The following is a 15,466-nucleotide window of genomic DNA, read 5'->3' on the forward strand; positions in this document are numbered from 1 at the left end:
GTTGGTGGAGTTGTGAAATGATCCAACCATTTTGGAGAACAATTTGGAACTATGCCCAAAGGGCTACAAAAATGTGCATACCCTTTGATCCAGCAATAGCACTTCTAGGGCTATATCCCAAAGAGATCAAACAAATGGGAAAAGGACCCACATGTACAAAAATATTCATAGCAGCTCTTTTTGTGGTGGCAAAGAATTGGAAATTGGGAATGGCTGAGCAAGTTGTGGTATATGAATGTAATGGAATACTATTGTGCTATAAGAAATGATGAACAGGCTGACTTCAGAAAAACGTGGAACGACTTACATGGTCTGATGCTAAGTGAAGTAAGCGGAACCAAGAGGACTTTGTACACAATAACAGCCATGTTATGCAATGACTAAGATTGTTAAACTGAACCCTTCTCAGCATTACAAGGATCTAAGACATCTCCAGAGGTCTCGGGATGGAAAATGCTGTCCATATCCAAAGAAAGAACTATGGAAGTCAAATCGCTACACTTTATTTTGTTTCATCTTTCTGATGGTTCCTCCTATTGGTTTTAATTTTTACTTATAACTTCACTAATGTGAAAATATGTTGAATGGGTATGTAAATGTAAAGCCTATATCAGATTGTGTGCCGTCTTGGGGAGAGTGGGGGGAGGAAGAGGGAGAAAAATTTTCAACTCAGAATCATGTGGAAGTGATTGTTGATAAATCAAAATAAATTAATAAAATTTAAAAAACAAATAAAAAAGAAAAAAGAGGCAAATTAACTTTTACTTATGTTTTGTGAATTTCCTCTTTACTACTGAAATATTTGGGGGATAATAATATCTCTAAGACTTTACAAGCTAACAAACCTTACTTACAACCTTTCCTTTTACCTTTAATTGCTAACACTTCCTGCTTCCTTGCCTTTCATTTTCCTCAGTAAAAACATCTTTCTATAGCTACAGGCTGTCATTTCCTGTCCTCCTGCTCTTTTTACATAAAACCCAATCATTTCTTAAAATTTTATAATTATGTGAGAAATGGTATGCAGGACAATGTATACTGATTGTATAATTATCAAAGATCAAATTTTAAATAAATATTGTTCCTCTTACCTATATTTCCCTCAATGGTTTGGCTTGGATCATCTTTCCAGAAATAGTTCTTAAGAAACTAAATAATACATTGCATGCATAGGACATTTATTCTTTATAAATTTCAAAGACTGTTCTCAGTGCCTATGAAGTACCAGGATTAGCTTTCTGAAATGTGTATAAAAACAAGTTTTCTACACTGTAGGATTTGTGGATTACAAGTCTCTGTTGTGGGGACTTGAAGATTCCTTTTCAAAGGGATGTGACATTTAGATATTTGGTCACCAAACCTATGAATTTTATGATTAAACTAGGAAGGCAACTGGTAGACCCAAGATAGGCAGTTGATACACATGAGACAGCGGAAGGTAACAGGGAATCATAGATGATGTTCATATGAAGAAGGCCAAATAGAAGTGAAAAACCAGGTGACATTTTGCCTAAAGTCATCCTTACAAAAAAGACTGCATTCTGTATCACTTTTTTTTTGTGATTTAAAATAAAAAAAATTGTGAACTTTTAAACAAGTTAGCTAACATTCATTTGATTGAAGTGTCACTGACAAATGAGGAAGACCTTGCTTCTGCCAGGGTGAACAATTTTTTTCAATCATACCAATTAAGGCAAGAAAGACTATGGTGACTACTCTATAATTACTTAATCTATTACATATCCTTCTGACATGAGTAGTTCTCAGTTATGCTATTTGGACACATGAAATTAGTTACTCAGGTTTGTCATTGTAAAAGAGTAGAACTTAGATAAAGGTGAAATTAGAATCATAACAGAACAAATGAAACAATGCAACATTTTCCTCCTGTTCAACCCCCCCCAATAAAAATAAATATGAATAAGAAAATACAAGAAAAAAAAATTGGGCAAGTAGCCTAAGATACAAAGGGAGTTAATAAAAAGAGAGAGAGAAATGAAATACTCCTGACCCAGATGACTAAATTCAGATTTCTTTAACCAGTTCATTTAATGTCTCTGTTCCGAGTTTCTGTCTCCAGTTCAAACTTTCATTTCACAAGGTATATTCTAGAGACAGAGTTCATGAATCATTCTCTGAGCCAATGATTACTGATCAAAAATCCCCAAACATATCTTCCCCTTCCACAGTAATTATCGACCCATCTTATTGACTAACTTTACTCACATCATGGCCAGCAGTATTTAAAGAGCCCTTACCAAGAATATTTTGGCTTTCATAGTATTTAAAGAGTGCTTCCTAAGAATATTTCACCTTTCAGTGATGAACTATATTACCTGAAAGCTTTTTCTATGATAAATCATAGAAATGTTTGTAAACTATATCTGAGCATATTCTGGTCACTGGTTCATGCTTAGGCATTTCTATCTAAATTCAATTTCCTGTCTCTAACACTTTAGGATCTCTATTAAGAACATTTGTGACTTACATTTTATCAGTATTTACACTCCTTTACATTGATGGAGACACATTACCTTATTTAATTTGCCTTGTATAGTGTTAATAGAGTGATTTAAAATCATTTTCAATAAACTTATTTATGAATAACATATTTCTGTAGTTATTTGTTCAACATTGTATCATTTCCCATAATTATTTAATATGAGACAGATTTGAAGCAGAAACATAATAGTATTTTTAAACGCATACAGTCCAGAATTGTGTTACTTTTTTTCTGTGTTGTTGTTGTTTTATCTTCCTTTATACCTATAAATGAATCCCATGCTTGGATTGTTATAGTGGTGTGAATACATTGGTAACTATAATGCTAAGCCATCCATATTCTATCATTAGCTTCATTAAATGTACATCACCTCTATTCATTCTTTTCTCAGTGCCTTAAAATACAAACAAAATTATTCTATATTTATTGCTAAAACTGATCTTTAAAGTTTGTTTGGTTTTTTTTGTTTGTATCTTAAGCATGAATGTGTTTCTTCTTAAATGAGTCCTGAGGTTTAAGTAACATCATGTTTTTGGAGGGGGAAGTCATAGCAGAGTGCCAAGGAAATGAATTGGGTGGGGAAAAAATACAGTTGTTGAACTGGTTTTGCTACTAATTTGTAAGTAACTTTGAACAAGTCACCGACACTCGCAAGGAAGAAATCTCCTCCTCTGCAATAATTGGGGTGATAGACTAGAAATAATGATATTATCAAATCAGAAAGCAAATGACCAAAGAGTCACAGAGGTTATTTACCCATTGTTAACTCCGAAAATACCAGAGTGCTCACACAGATTATCACAACCGCAGTTAACTCTGAAAAGTATCAAAGAGCTCACAAAGGCTATCACAGCCACAGTTAACTCTAAGAAATAAAATAAAACAAAACCAAAACAAAATCCCTTCTTTATTTCATTGGAGGAGGGAAACTACACACATGTCCTGGGCTCTCCCTAGTGAAGCAAAACTTTTTTTTTATGTGTAGCAGTGGCTACACCTTGAGCTGTAGCTGTGACAATGAAAGGTAACAGCAATTTAAGAAGTTTGATGCATAGCAGACTTAATGACCAGAACGCATTTCCTGCAGGTGTTTGTTGGACTTCAAGGACCACCTGTGGCTGGTGCAGAAAGAATTTGGGATTTTGTTGCAGCAGAATTCACCTAGAGGGTGATTACAAAGGATTGTTGTTATGCCAGTCTCAGGGCACAGATTGCTTGCTGGGCCTGAGCTCTGGAAAACAGGGTGCCTCCTAATAGTAAAGAGAGAGGAGTTAAAAGAGACAGGTGGTCTTGCCATGGGGACCCTTACTATCTATCACATTATCCAGTGATAAAATGCTATGATTCCAAAAACTGGGACCTATAGAGGAAGGTGAAATCTGAAGTAGGGAAAGATCTTTAAAAATACTAGAATTTTAAGCTTATATAGTAACTTGAGCTTATAGAAATAAATATTATTTAGCAATGATAATATATCATAATAAACAGATAAGAATAATTTTAATCCTATCAGAACTTAATATTGTCAGCAGTCATCAAACATTTATTAAATGATTACTATTTGCCTGGCAATCTGCTAAACAATGAAAATACGGGGAAAGATCAAAGCATGCCTCCTCTGCTCAAGGAGATGAAGTAGTGAATTGAGTGCTGAACCTTGAGTCAGGAAGATCTGCATTCAAATCTTGGCTCAGAAACTTAGTATGTGTGTGGTCATCTGGAAACTGGGGATAATAATAGCATCTACCTTAAAAGAGTTAGTATGAGGATTAAATGAGTTGAGAGATGTAAAGTGCTTTGCAAATTTTAAAACACTATGTGGATACTGGCTATTATTATTATTATTATCATTAAGGAGCAAACAATGTAATTTGCATGTACTATAAGCACATTTCTACATACATTCACACAAGTTATATGCAGTGTAAATGGAAGGAAATTTCAGGGAAAAGGCACTGGGGACAGGGGGCCACTTGGAAAAACCTCCTACAGAAAAGGATATTTGAATTGAGTCTTAAAGGAAGACAGAGGAGCCAGGAGGCATGAGTGATAGCCATTGAAAAGACATTGAGTTGGGGAATGAAGTTCCCATGTTCAAAGAATAACAAGCCGTCTAGTTTAGAGGGCTTCCTAATTTTAAGAAATTGAAACATGAGGAAGTTACTTTATGAGCTTCTCCTACTCATTTCACCTCTTTCATGTGATGGTAAAAGTCTCTCCAATGGGTGGTTGGAAATTCAAGTTCCCACAGTAGAAGAGGGAAAATAAAATTCATGTGTTAGACCTACACATTAAAAAAAAAAAAAAGATTTTTTAAAAATATATTCTTTTGAGTCAGCTGGAACCAGGAGTGGTATCCTGTGAGATGGCAAATATCTATCCAGATGGGGTATTATTTCTATACCAAGTATTATTTCTCAACTTTATAGGAAAAGTCCTCTCTCTGCTATGTTTTCTTCTAGATCTGTAGTATGGACTTTTTGAGCACAGCGGATGTTTAGGTGAACAGTGGGTGGGGATTGGATGAGAACAGGGATCACTAATATTTCCTAATTTACCCCATGATAGCTAACAAAGAGAATGTAAAGAGTTTATTGATTATACCAGGATGTTGATTATATCCAAGTTAACATTAGAACTCATTTTCCTACAAATTCTTACGGCATCTATTGCTTCATCTGCCAGCTGAAGCTAGTTCCTTTTTTTTTTTGATGTTTGGTTTTAGGCAATTGGGATTAAGTGACTTGCCCAGGGTCACACAGCTAGTAAGTGTCAGGTATTTGGTCTGAGGCTGAATTTGAACTCAGGTCCTCCTGACTTCAGGGCCAGCACTCTATCCACTGCGCCACCTACCTGCCCCTGAACCTAGTTTCTTCCAAAACACAAGCAATTCCAGACTTAAGGAGCTAGCTTCTCCCAACACCTAAACTTCTCCCTGATTGTAATCCAGGCCATTGTATCGATTACATTTTAACTCTTCCAACTCTTGAGAGGACAATGGAGTGGATGGAAACGTGAACAATAATTGAAATGTATTTTTTCTTTTCATTGTAATATTGCAAATATATTTCTTCTTAAATTCAGTATCCATTCTGCAAAAACAAGATTAAGTTAAAAAAAACCCTGAGATTTCTAAAATAATCACAATCTAACCAAGGTTAGAATTATGTTTAATACTCTCATGTTTCCCTACTGGGGACATTTTTTTGTTTTTTTTTTAATAGTATTTTATTTTTTCCCTGACTGTATGTCAGCACAATTTTTAGTATTTATTTTTACAAGATTTTGAGTTCCAAATTTTTCTTCCTTCTCCCTCCCCTCCTCTATTCTGAAAATGGTAGGCAATTTGATATGTTATACATGTGCTATCATGTAAAACATATTACCGTATTAGTCACAGTTGTGAAAGAAGAAACAAATAAAAAGAAAAAAAAACAAAAAAGAATAAAGTAAGTGAAAAAGTATGCTTTGATCTTCATTCAGAGCTATCTGAATGTAGATAGAATTTTCCTTCATGAATCTTTTGTACATGTCTATTGTGTTGCTGAGAAGATCTGTGGCATTCATAGTTGATCATCACATAATGTTGCTTTTACTTTGTACAAAGTTTTCCTGGTTCTGCTCACTTCACTTTGCATTTGTTTGTACAAGTCTTTCCAGGTTTTCTTAAATCTACCTGTTCATCATTTCTTATTGCACAATAATATTCCATTACATTCATATGCTACAGCTTGTTCTGCCATTCTCCAATTGATGGACATCCCCTCAGTTTCCAATATTTTGTCACCACAAAAAGGCTGCCATACATATTTTTGCACATGTAAGTTCTTTTCCCTTTTTTATGATCTCTTTGGAATACAGACCTAGTAGTGGTAATGCTGGAACAAAGGGTATGCACAGTTTGATTGTCCTTCGAGAATAATTGCAAATTGCTCTCCAGAATGGTTGGATCAGTTCATAACTCCATCAACCGTGCACTAATGCTCCCAATTTTCCCACATCCTTTTCAACATTTATCATTTTCTTTTCTTTTCCTGTTAATCAATATGAAAGGTGTGAGGTTATACATCAGAGTTCTTTTAATTTACATTTCCCAAACAACTAGTGATTTAGAGCACTTCTTCTAATGCCTATAGATAGTTTTGATTTTTTCATCTGAAAATTGCCTGTTCATATCCTTTGACCATTTATCAACTGGGGAATGATTTATAGTCTTATGAATTTGACACATTGCTCTATATATTTGAGAAATAAGGCTTTTATCAGAGATACTTGCTGTAAAGATTGTTTCCTATCTTCCTGCTTTCCTTCTAATCTTGGTTGAATTAGTTTTGTCTGTGCAAAAGCTTTTTAATATAATGAAAATATCGAATTTACATTTTGTAATGCTCTCTTTCTTGTTTGGTCGTGAATTCTTCCCTTCTCCACAGATCTGACAGGGTTTCTTGCTCTTCTGATTTGTTTATGGTATAACCCTTTATGTCTAAATCATGTACGTGTTTTGACCTTATCTTGTTATATGTTGTGAGATATTGGTCTGTATCTAGTTTGTGCCTTATTGTTTTCCAGTTTTCCCAGCAGCCTTTTTCAAATAATGAGTTGTTATCCCAAAGGCTGGGGTCTTTGGGTTTATCAAACACTAGATTACTATAGTCATTGACTACTATATCTTGTGACCCTAATCCATTCCACTGACCTATCACTCTATTTCTTAGCCCATACCAGATTATTTTGATGATTACTGCTTCATAATATAGTTTGAGATCTGATATTGCCACTTTCCTTGTATTTTTTTCATTAATTCCCTTGATATTCTTGACCTTTTGTTCTTCCAGATGAATTTTGTTATTTTTTTCTAGCTCCATAATTAAAATTTTCAGTAATTTGAGTGGTTTGGCACTGAATAAATAAATTAAATTAGGTAGAATTATCATTTTTATTTTATTGACTTGGCCCATCTATGAGAATTGCTATTTTTTCCAGTTGTTTAGATCTGACTTTATTTGTGTGAACAGTGTTTTGTAATTTTGTTCATATAATTCCTGGGTTTATCTTGGCAAGTAGACTTCTAAGCATTTTATGTTGTTTACAGTTATTTTAGATAGAATTTTTCTTTCTATCTCTTGCTACTGGGCTTTGTTGGTCTTATAAAGAAATGCTAAAGATTTATTTATCTTATATGCTGCAACTTTGCTAAAGTTGTTAATTATTTCAAGTAATTTTTTAATTGATTCTCTAGAGTTCTCTAAATATACTATCATATCATTTGCAAAGAATAATAGTTTTGTTTCCTCATTGCTTATTCTAATTCATTCAATTTCTTTTTCTTCTCTTATCACTATAGCTCACATTTCTCATACAGTATTGAATAATAGTGGTGATAATGGGCATCCTTGCTTCACCTCTGATCTTATTGGGACGGCTTCTAGCTTATTCTCATTATATATTATGCTTGCTGTTAAATTTAGATAGATACTGTTTATCATTTTAAGAAATGCTACCTTTATTCTTACGCTTTCTAGTGTTTTAATAGGAATGAGTGCTGTATTTTGTCAAAAGCTTTTTCAGCATCCATTGACATAATCATGATTTCTGTTGGTTTTATTATTGATATGGCCAATTATATTGAAAGTTTTCTTAATTTTGAACCAACCCTGCATTCCTGCTATAAATCCTGCCTGATCATAGTGTATAACCCTTGTGATATATTGCTATAATTGCTTTGCTAGTATTTTGCTCAAAATTTTTGCATTGATATTCATTAGGGAAATTGGTCTATAATTTACATTCTCTATTTAAAGTTTAGGTGTCAGAACCATATTTACATCATAAAAGGAGTTTGTAGGACTCCTTCTTTTCCCATTTTTCCAGATAGTTTATGTAGTATTGGAATTCATTGTTCTTTAAATGTTTGGCAGCATTCTTTTGTGGGCCCATCTGGCCTTGGGGATATTTCCTAGGGAGTGCATTAATGGTCCTGTTCAATTTCTTCTTCTAAGATTGGGTTGTTTAGGCATTCTATTTCCTGATCTGTTAATCTAGGTTGTTTTTTTTTTTTTAAATTTTGTAAATAGGCATCAGTTTAGCTCAGAATGTCAGATTATGGGCATGTAACTGGGCAAAATATTTCCTAATGATTACTTTAATTTCTTCTTCATTGGTGGTGATTTTACCCATTTCATTTTTGATACTGGATATTTGGCTTTTTTTTTCTTTTTCTTTTAAATGAAATTAACCAATGGCTTGAATCTATTTTTTTTTTTCATAAAACCAACTCCTGGTTTTATTTATTAACTCAATAATCTTTTTTTTTTTACTTTCAATTTTATTAATCTTACCTTTGATTCAGAATTTCGAATTTGGTGCTCTATTGGGGATTTTTAATTTTTTTAGTGCCATGCCCAATTCATTGATCTGTTCTTTCTCTATTTTTTTATATAAGAATTTAGACAAATAAAATTTCCCCTAAGTGCTGCTTCAGCTGTATCTGGTAAATTTTGGGATGTTGTCTCATTGTTGTCAGTCTTTTTAATTAAATTCGTGATTGTTTGTATTTTGTGTTCTCTCTCTCTGTCTCTCTGTCTCTCTGTATCTCTCTCTCTCTGTTTGTCTGTCTGTCTCTGTTTTTGTTTTTCCCCAATTACATATTTTTTAACATTCATTTTTAAAACTTTGAATTCCAACATTTCTCTATTCCTTCCTCCCCAGTCCCCCATCCCCTACTGAGAAGTCAAGCAATTCTATATAGGTTATACATGTGTAGTCACACAAAAAATTTGCATAATAATCTTGTGAAAGAAAACATAAACAATAAAAAACTTTAAGAAAAATAAAAAAAATTAAATACATAAGCTTCAATCTGTATTTATAAGCCATCAATTCTTTCTCTGGAGCTAGACAGCATTTTTCATCATAAGTCCTTCAGATTTCTCTTGGATCATTGTATTGCTGAAAATAGCTAAGTCATTCACAGCTGATCTTCTTACAATATTGCTGTTATTTTGTACACAATACATTTCACTTTGCATTAGCTCATGTAAATATTTGTAATTTTTTTCTGAGAGCATTTGATTTGTTCACTGGCCTACTTATTCTTTAGTATTAGATTGTTTAGTTTCCAAATAATTTTGATCTATCTTTCCACTGCCCTTTGTTGAATGTAATATTTATTGCATTATGATTTGAAAAGAATACATTTAATATTTCTATTTTTCTACATTTGATTTTGAGGATTTTATGCCATAATACATGGCCAGTTTTTGTGTATTTGCCATAAGCTTCTGGGAAAGGGTATATTCCTTTATGTTCTCATTCAGTTTTCTCCAAAGGACCGTCATATCTAACTTTTCTAATATTCTATTCACCTCTTTAGTTTTTTTCTTGTTTGTTTTTCATTGTATTTATCAAGTTCTGAGAGGAAACAGTTGCAGTCTCCCACCAGTACAATTTTGTTGTCTGTTTCTTCCCGTAATTCATTTAACTTCTCCTCTAAGAATCTGAATGGTATACCCCTTGGTGCATCTATGCTTAGTGTTGATATTACTTCATTGCCTATGGTTTCTTTTAGCAAGATGTCATTTCCTTCCTTATCTCTTTTAATTTGGATTATTTTTGCTTTCTCTGAGATCACGATTGCTACCTCTGATTTTTTTTGCTTCACAGAAGCATAATATATTCTGTTCTAGCCCCTTACCTTTCCTTTATATCTATATGTGTCTCTCTGATTCAAGTATATTTCTTGTAAGCAGTGTATTGTAGGAGTCTGGTTTTGATCCACTTTATTATCCACTTCTGCTTTATGGGAGAGTTCATCCCATTCACATGCACAGTTATGATTACTAACTGTATTTCTCTCCATCCTGTTTTTTCCTTCTGTTTGTCCTCTTTCTCTTATCACCCTCACCCTTTTTGACAGTGTTTTGTTTCTATCCACTGCCTTTCCTCATTTGCACTTTCTTTTGTCAGTGCCCCTCCCTCCCCTTTTGCTTAATCTCTTCGCCTCTTACTTTCCTGTCAGGTAAGGTAGATTTCTATATTCAACTGATTGTGTATATTATTCCCTCTTTGATCGAATAGTGATGAGAGTAAGGTTCAAATAATGGCCATCATCCACCCTCCCATCTTTCCCTCTATTGTAATGGGTTTTTTCATACCCCTTCATGTGAAATAATTTACCCCATTGTACATCTCCCTTCCTTCTTCACCTAGTGTACTCTTCTTTCTCATCCCTTAATTATTTTTTATGAAATTCCCTCAAATTCAACATATACCCATTCCCTCTCTCTATGTGTATTCCTTCTAAATATAGTATTAGTGGTACAATTTTTAAGAATTACAAGTATCATCTTCCCATGTAGGAATATAAACAGTTCAGTTCCACTGAATCCCTTATGTTTTCTTCTCTCTTTACCTTTATAAGCTTTTCTGGGTCTTGATATTATAGATCAAATTTTTTGTTTAATTCTGGCCTTCTCCTTATGAAAGCTTGAAATCATTCTATTTCATTGAATTACCATTTTTTTTTTCCTTTGGAGTAATATGCTTAATTTTGCTTGATAGGTGATTCTTGGTTATAGTCTTAGTTCTTTTTCTTCCACAATATCATGTTCCATGAAGTCTGATCATTTAATGTTGCACCTGCAAAATCATATATCGTCCTGATTGTGGCTCCCTGATATTTTAATTGTTTTTTTTTTTTTTCTGAACACTTGCAGTATTTTTTTTCCTTTACCTGATAATGTAAATTTTGCTATAATGTTCCTTGAAGTTTTTATTTTGAGATCTCTTTCTTGAGGCGATTGTTTAATTCTTTCAATGCCTGTTTTGTTCTCTAGTTCCAGGATATCGGGGCAGTTTTCCTTGATAATTTCTTGAAATATGCTGTCCAGGTCCTCCTTTTGATTATGACTTTCTGGTAGTCTTATGATTCTGACATTGTCTCTGTTGGATCTATTTTCCAGGTCATTTGTTTTTCCAGTAAGGTATTTTATATTTCCTTCTATTTTTTTTACATTCTTTTAAATTTGTTTTATTGATTCTTGATGTCTCATAGAATCACTACGTTCCACTTGCCCAATTCTAACTTGTAAGGAGTTGTTTTCCTCAGTTAGTTTTGTACTTCTCTTTTCTATTTGGTCAGTTCTACTTTTTGGCCAGTTGTTTTCCTCTTCTAAGCTGTTGACTCTTTTTTTTCATAATTCTCTTGCATCACTTGCATTTCCCAATTTTGAGCTCTTCCAAGAGGACTTTTTGGGTTTGAGATCACTTCCCATTTTTGTTTGGGGCTTTGCCCTTAGGTGTTTTGACATTGTTGTCCTCTTCTGAGTTTATGTCTTGGTCTTTCCTGTCACCATAATACTTTCTCTGGCCAGATTCTTTTTTTTTTCCTTCTCATCTCTTTTGACCTTTTACCTTTGTTTTAAATTTGATCTCTACTCCCAGGATGGAAGGGCCACTTGTTACAGGGGCTGAAGGCCCTGGCTGTTTACTTAGTGCTGCACTGGTTTTTCAATGAAGCCCACAGGGGATCCTTGTGTCTGGTGCTACATTTAGAGGGTGGGTTGGGTTGTGGCTAGTGCTGCTGGAGGCTATACAAGTCTGGCATCTGACCTGGTGCTGTACTGGGGTCCTAGTGCTAGTGTCTGGATTATGCTGAAGCTGGTGGAGTATTTATGCTTTTTCCCTGGGGCTATACTAAGGCAAGTGGTGGTCTGTCTACTTGTAGATGCCTGTTTGCCTGGGACAATACTAAAGCAAGGTGTTTCTTGGAGCTAGAATCTGCCTGAGTGGGATAATTGAAAGTTTCTCATATAGAGTAGAGACTGTACTTCACAATTTAGTTAAGGTTTTAGTACCAGTAGGGCCTAAGTTTAGTTTTCCTGTAAATCATATGATTTTGGGGAAATCAGGCCATGCACCTGCTTGCCCACCCATTCCCTGTTTTCGTCACTGTCATCCCTGCCAAATAAGGCACTTCTATAGTTTTTAAATTTTTATTGGGTAAAGATATATTTCTTGTTTTTGGGTAGAATGTGAAGCCATTGTCTCCCCACCAATGAGGAGAGAGAGAGATGGGTCTGGGAGGGAGGGAGTTTTTGGAAAGGGGATTTTTGGAGGGGGGGCTTTTGGGGTTTTTCTTAGAATTGTTTATCTAGGAGTATATAACTACTTGCTTGCTGCTTGTATCCTGCCTCCCTCCACCCATCTGCCCTGGGGTAGGTGCCCAACTCTCCCAAGACTTGCTGAATAAATGCCTCTGTTTCTACCTTGAGAAACCTCTGAATTTTTATTTGGGTAGGTGGTCTCTGTTCCACACATGCCCATTCCCTAAGTTATGCTGAGGCACCTGAGGAGTAGTATTGTTGCTGTTTGCCTACTTGACCACACTGGGACTTGATATCTCCCACTGGTTTGCTGAGTCAGGGCTTGCTGCTGGCTTGCTGGGACAGCTCTCATCTTGGACTGTGCTCCCCTTTTATCTGAGTGAGAAAAAGCGTTCCCATTGCTGTTCCAGGTTTCTTGGGCTAAAAGATTGTTTCACTCCATCTTTTTGTTCCAGCATTTGTTTTGGGGCACTAATTTTATGGTTGTTTGGAGGTGTGTATGGGAGAGTTATAGTGATTTACTGCTTAATCCACCATCTTGGCTCCCATAATTCCTCCCTCTAGACATTTGCACTACTTTTATATTATCCATGCATTAGGAAAGGAAATATTATATTACTCTTGCTCCCACTCCCCTCTTTGTTTTTTATTCATAATCACTTTAAAGACTTTTTTGGTTGTAGTGAGAAGAAAGTGTGAGAATAATATACACTATAAGTACAAAATAGAAATAACACTAAAAAAAACAAACAGCTGATTTCAGTTAAATTAAATACACAATCTTAACCCAGAGGATAAATAAGGAAAAACAATTCTACTCCTAGACGAGGGGTGTGAAATGTTGGACACAACATTAGGAATTGTTTTTCTGTGAGTAAAAAGATACTTTCATTGGTTAGGTTTATATAAGAAAGAGTATATTGCAAGATAATAAAAAAAAATTCAATAGAATGATTTAAAAATAAATACAAAGAAGAGCCAGAGTCACTCTTTGCTCTACAGGAAGGACATCTCTGTTTTCCTAATCTACCTGTGTTAACAATGGAAGAAACACACAAAAATATATATTTTACCTCTGTAATACTGCCTTTCTAATCAGCTACTTTTCCCATCATTCCATGTGAGGATTATTCAGTGCTTCATTTTTCAGGAAGTGGTTTGGGAACAGAGCGACTTCATCTTGAAATAAGGACTTTGATCAAAGGGGAACTTGTTAAAATATGAAATTTTAATTGATTTCATGACTACTTCTTAGGGGGTTTATTAGTGGAGATAGAGAAAGACAGACAAAAAGTTGCAGTTGGAGTGATGGGTAGGAGAGGAAAATGTGGATTAAGACTGCCATAATGTCCCAGAACTCAAGATACTGGAAAAATACCAGTAACTCTGTTGAGGTTAATGCCTTCACTCAAAACTTAGCTGTGTACCAGCTAAGGCCAATGGGTTAATTTCTATACCAGTATGGAACCATTCATGTGACAGATAGTATTGAAATAGATTATATTCATAATTAGACATTGAATTCAAGGAGGTTATAGCATCATCAAATAATAAATCTAAAGCCAAGATTCAGAGGTCATCTAGTTTATCTCCCTCATTTCACAGATGAGGAAACACAGGGGAATTAAGTGCCTTATCCAAGGCCAAATAAGTAGATTCAGAAATGGGATTTGAACCCAGGATCTCTGACTTCAGAATCTTAGATTTTTCCACTGTACCCAGTTGCACCTTTCTCCTAATATGCCTGAGTATTAGGAAAAAAATTAAAGAGGGATTAGATTATAATCCCTCAGAAATATAAAGGATTGCATATGTTAATGGGGCTGGGATAAATGACTTTGTTACCTAATTACTTTTCCTTGTTATTTTCCTTGCACTTTTATTTTAATTAAATAATTTCCCTAAGGGGAGGAGAGAATAGCTGAGCAGCTAAAGGTGTGAATAACATTTTTCCCCTAAAAACAGAAAGTAGAACACTTTCAGATAACTAGTAGTGGTTCATTGCTCAGACCAAGCATTCAGAAACTATTTGGGTTATTTTTCTAAAATAACTAAAAAAGAGAGGTGACTGATATAAGTGAAATGAGTAAATGCACAATTCATCACATTTAGTACAGTGATTTACTTATTGAGTATCTGTGATTTTGTCTGTGTGGAGCTCCCTCCTAAGAGACAGAACATAGCACTTCTGTAATTTACTAGATCATTGTGTAACATTTGGTGTCACTTTGGAATATGAGGGCTCTTAATGAGTTCTGAGACATCTTAATGAGACACATGAGTTAACACAGGAAAACATAGGTCAGGTTCATTTTCAAATAGAGCACATGGAAAGACCAACACTCACATAAATTCTGCCATGGAACATAATAGTGATGAAACATATGAATACTTTGGAATTATACTCTTTTTAGACAAGATTATACAATCTTTTTACATTCTGTAATGATGAATTGAATGTTGGGGCCCTAAAGCTACATGAGGAAAAGCCAATATACCTTGTGTTGTTCCTGGTGGTATCCCAATAACCTAATGCTGAATCGGCGCCTGAGTTGCCAGGAGTTTATGAGGTATAAAACTAGTTCTGTAAAACATAGGTTGGAGGCAGGTAGATGGAGCAGTGGATAGAGCACTGTCCCTGGAGTCAGGAGTACGTGAGTTCAAATCCTGCCTCAGACACATAATACTCAGCTGTGTGACTCTGGGCAAGTCACTTAATGCCAATTGCCTCACCAAAAAATACCTCAAAAACAAAACAAACAAAACAAACAAAACAAACAAAACAAAAAAACCCATATTTTGTAACAGAATAATGGAATATACGTAGAGACAGGGTCAGTTACACCCAGCAGAAGAATTG

The sequence above is a fragment of the Phascolarctos cinereus genome, unplaced genomic scaffold (genome assembly GCF_003287225.1).
Source record: "Phascolarctos cinereus isolate Bilbo 61053 unplaced genomic scaffold, phaCin_HiC Scaffold_7;HRSCAF=346, whole genome shotgun sequence".
In the NCBI taxonomy this organism is placed as follows: domain Eukaryota; kingdom Metazoa; phylum Chordata; class Mammalia; order Diprotodontia; family Phascolarctidae; genus Phascolarctos; species Phascolarctos cinereus.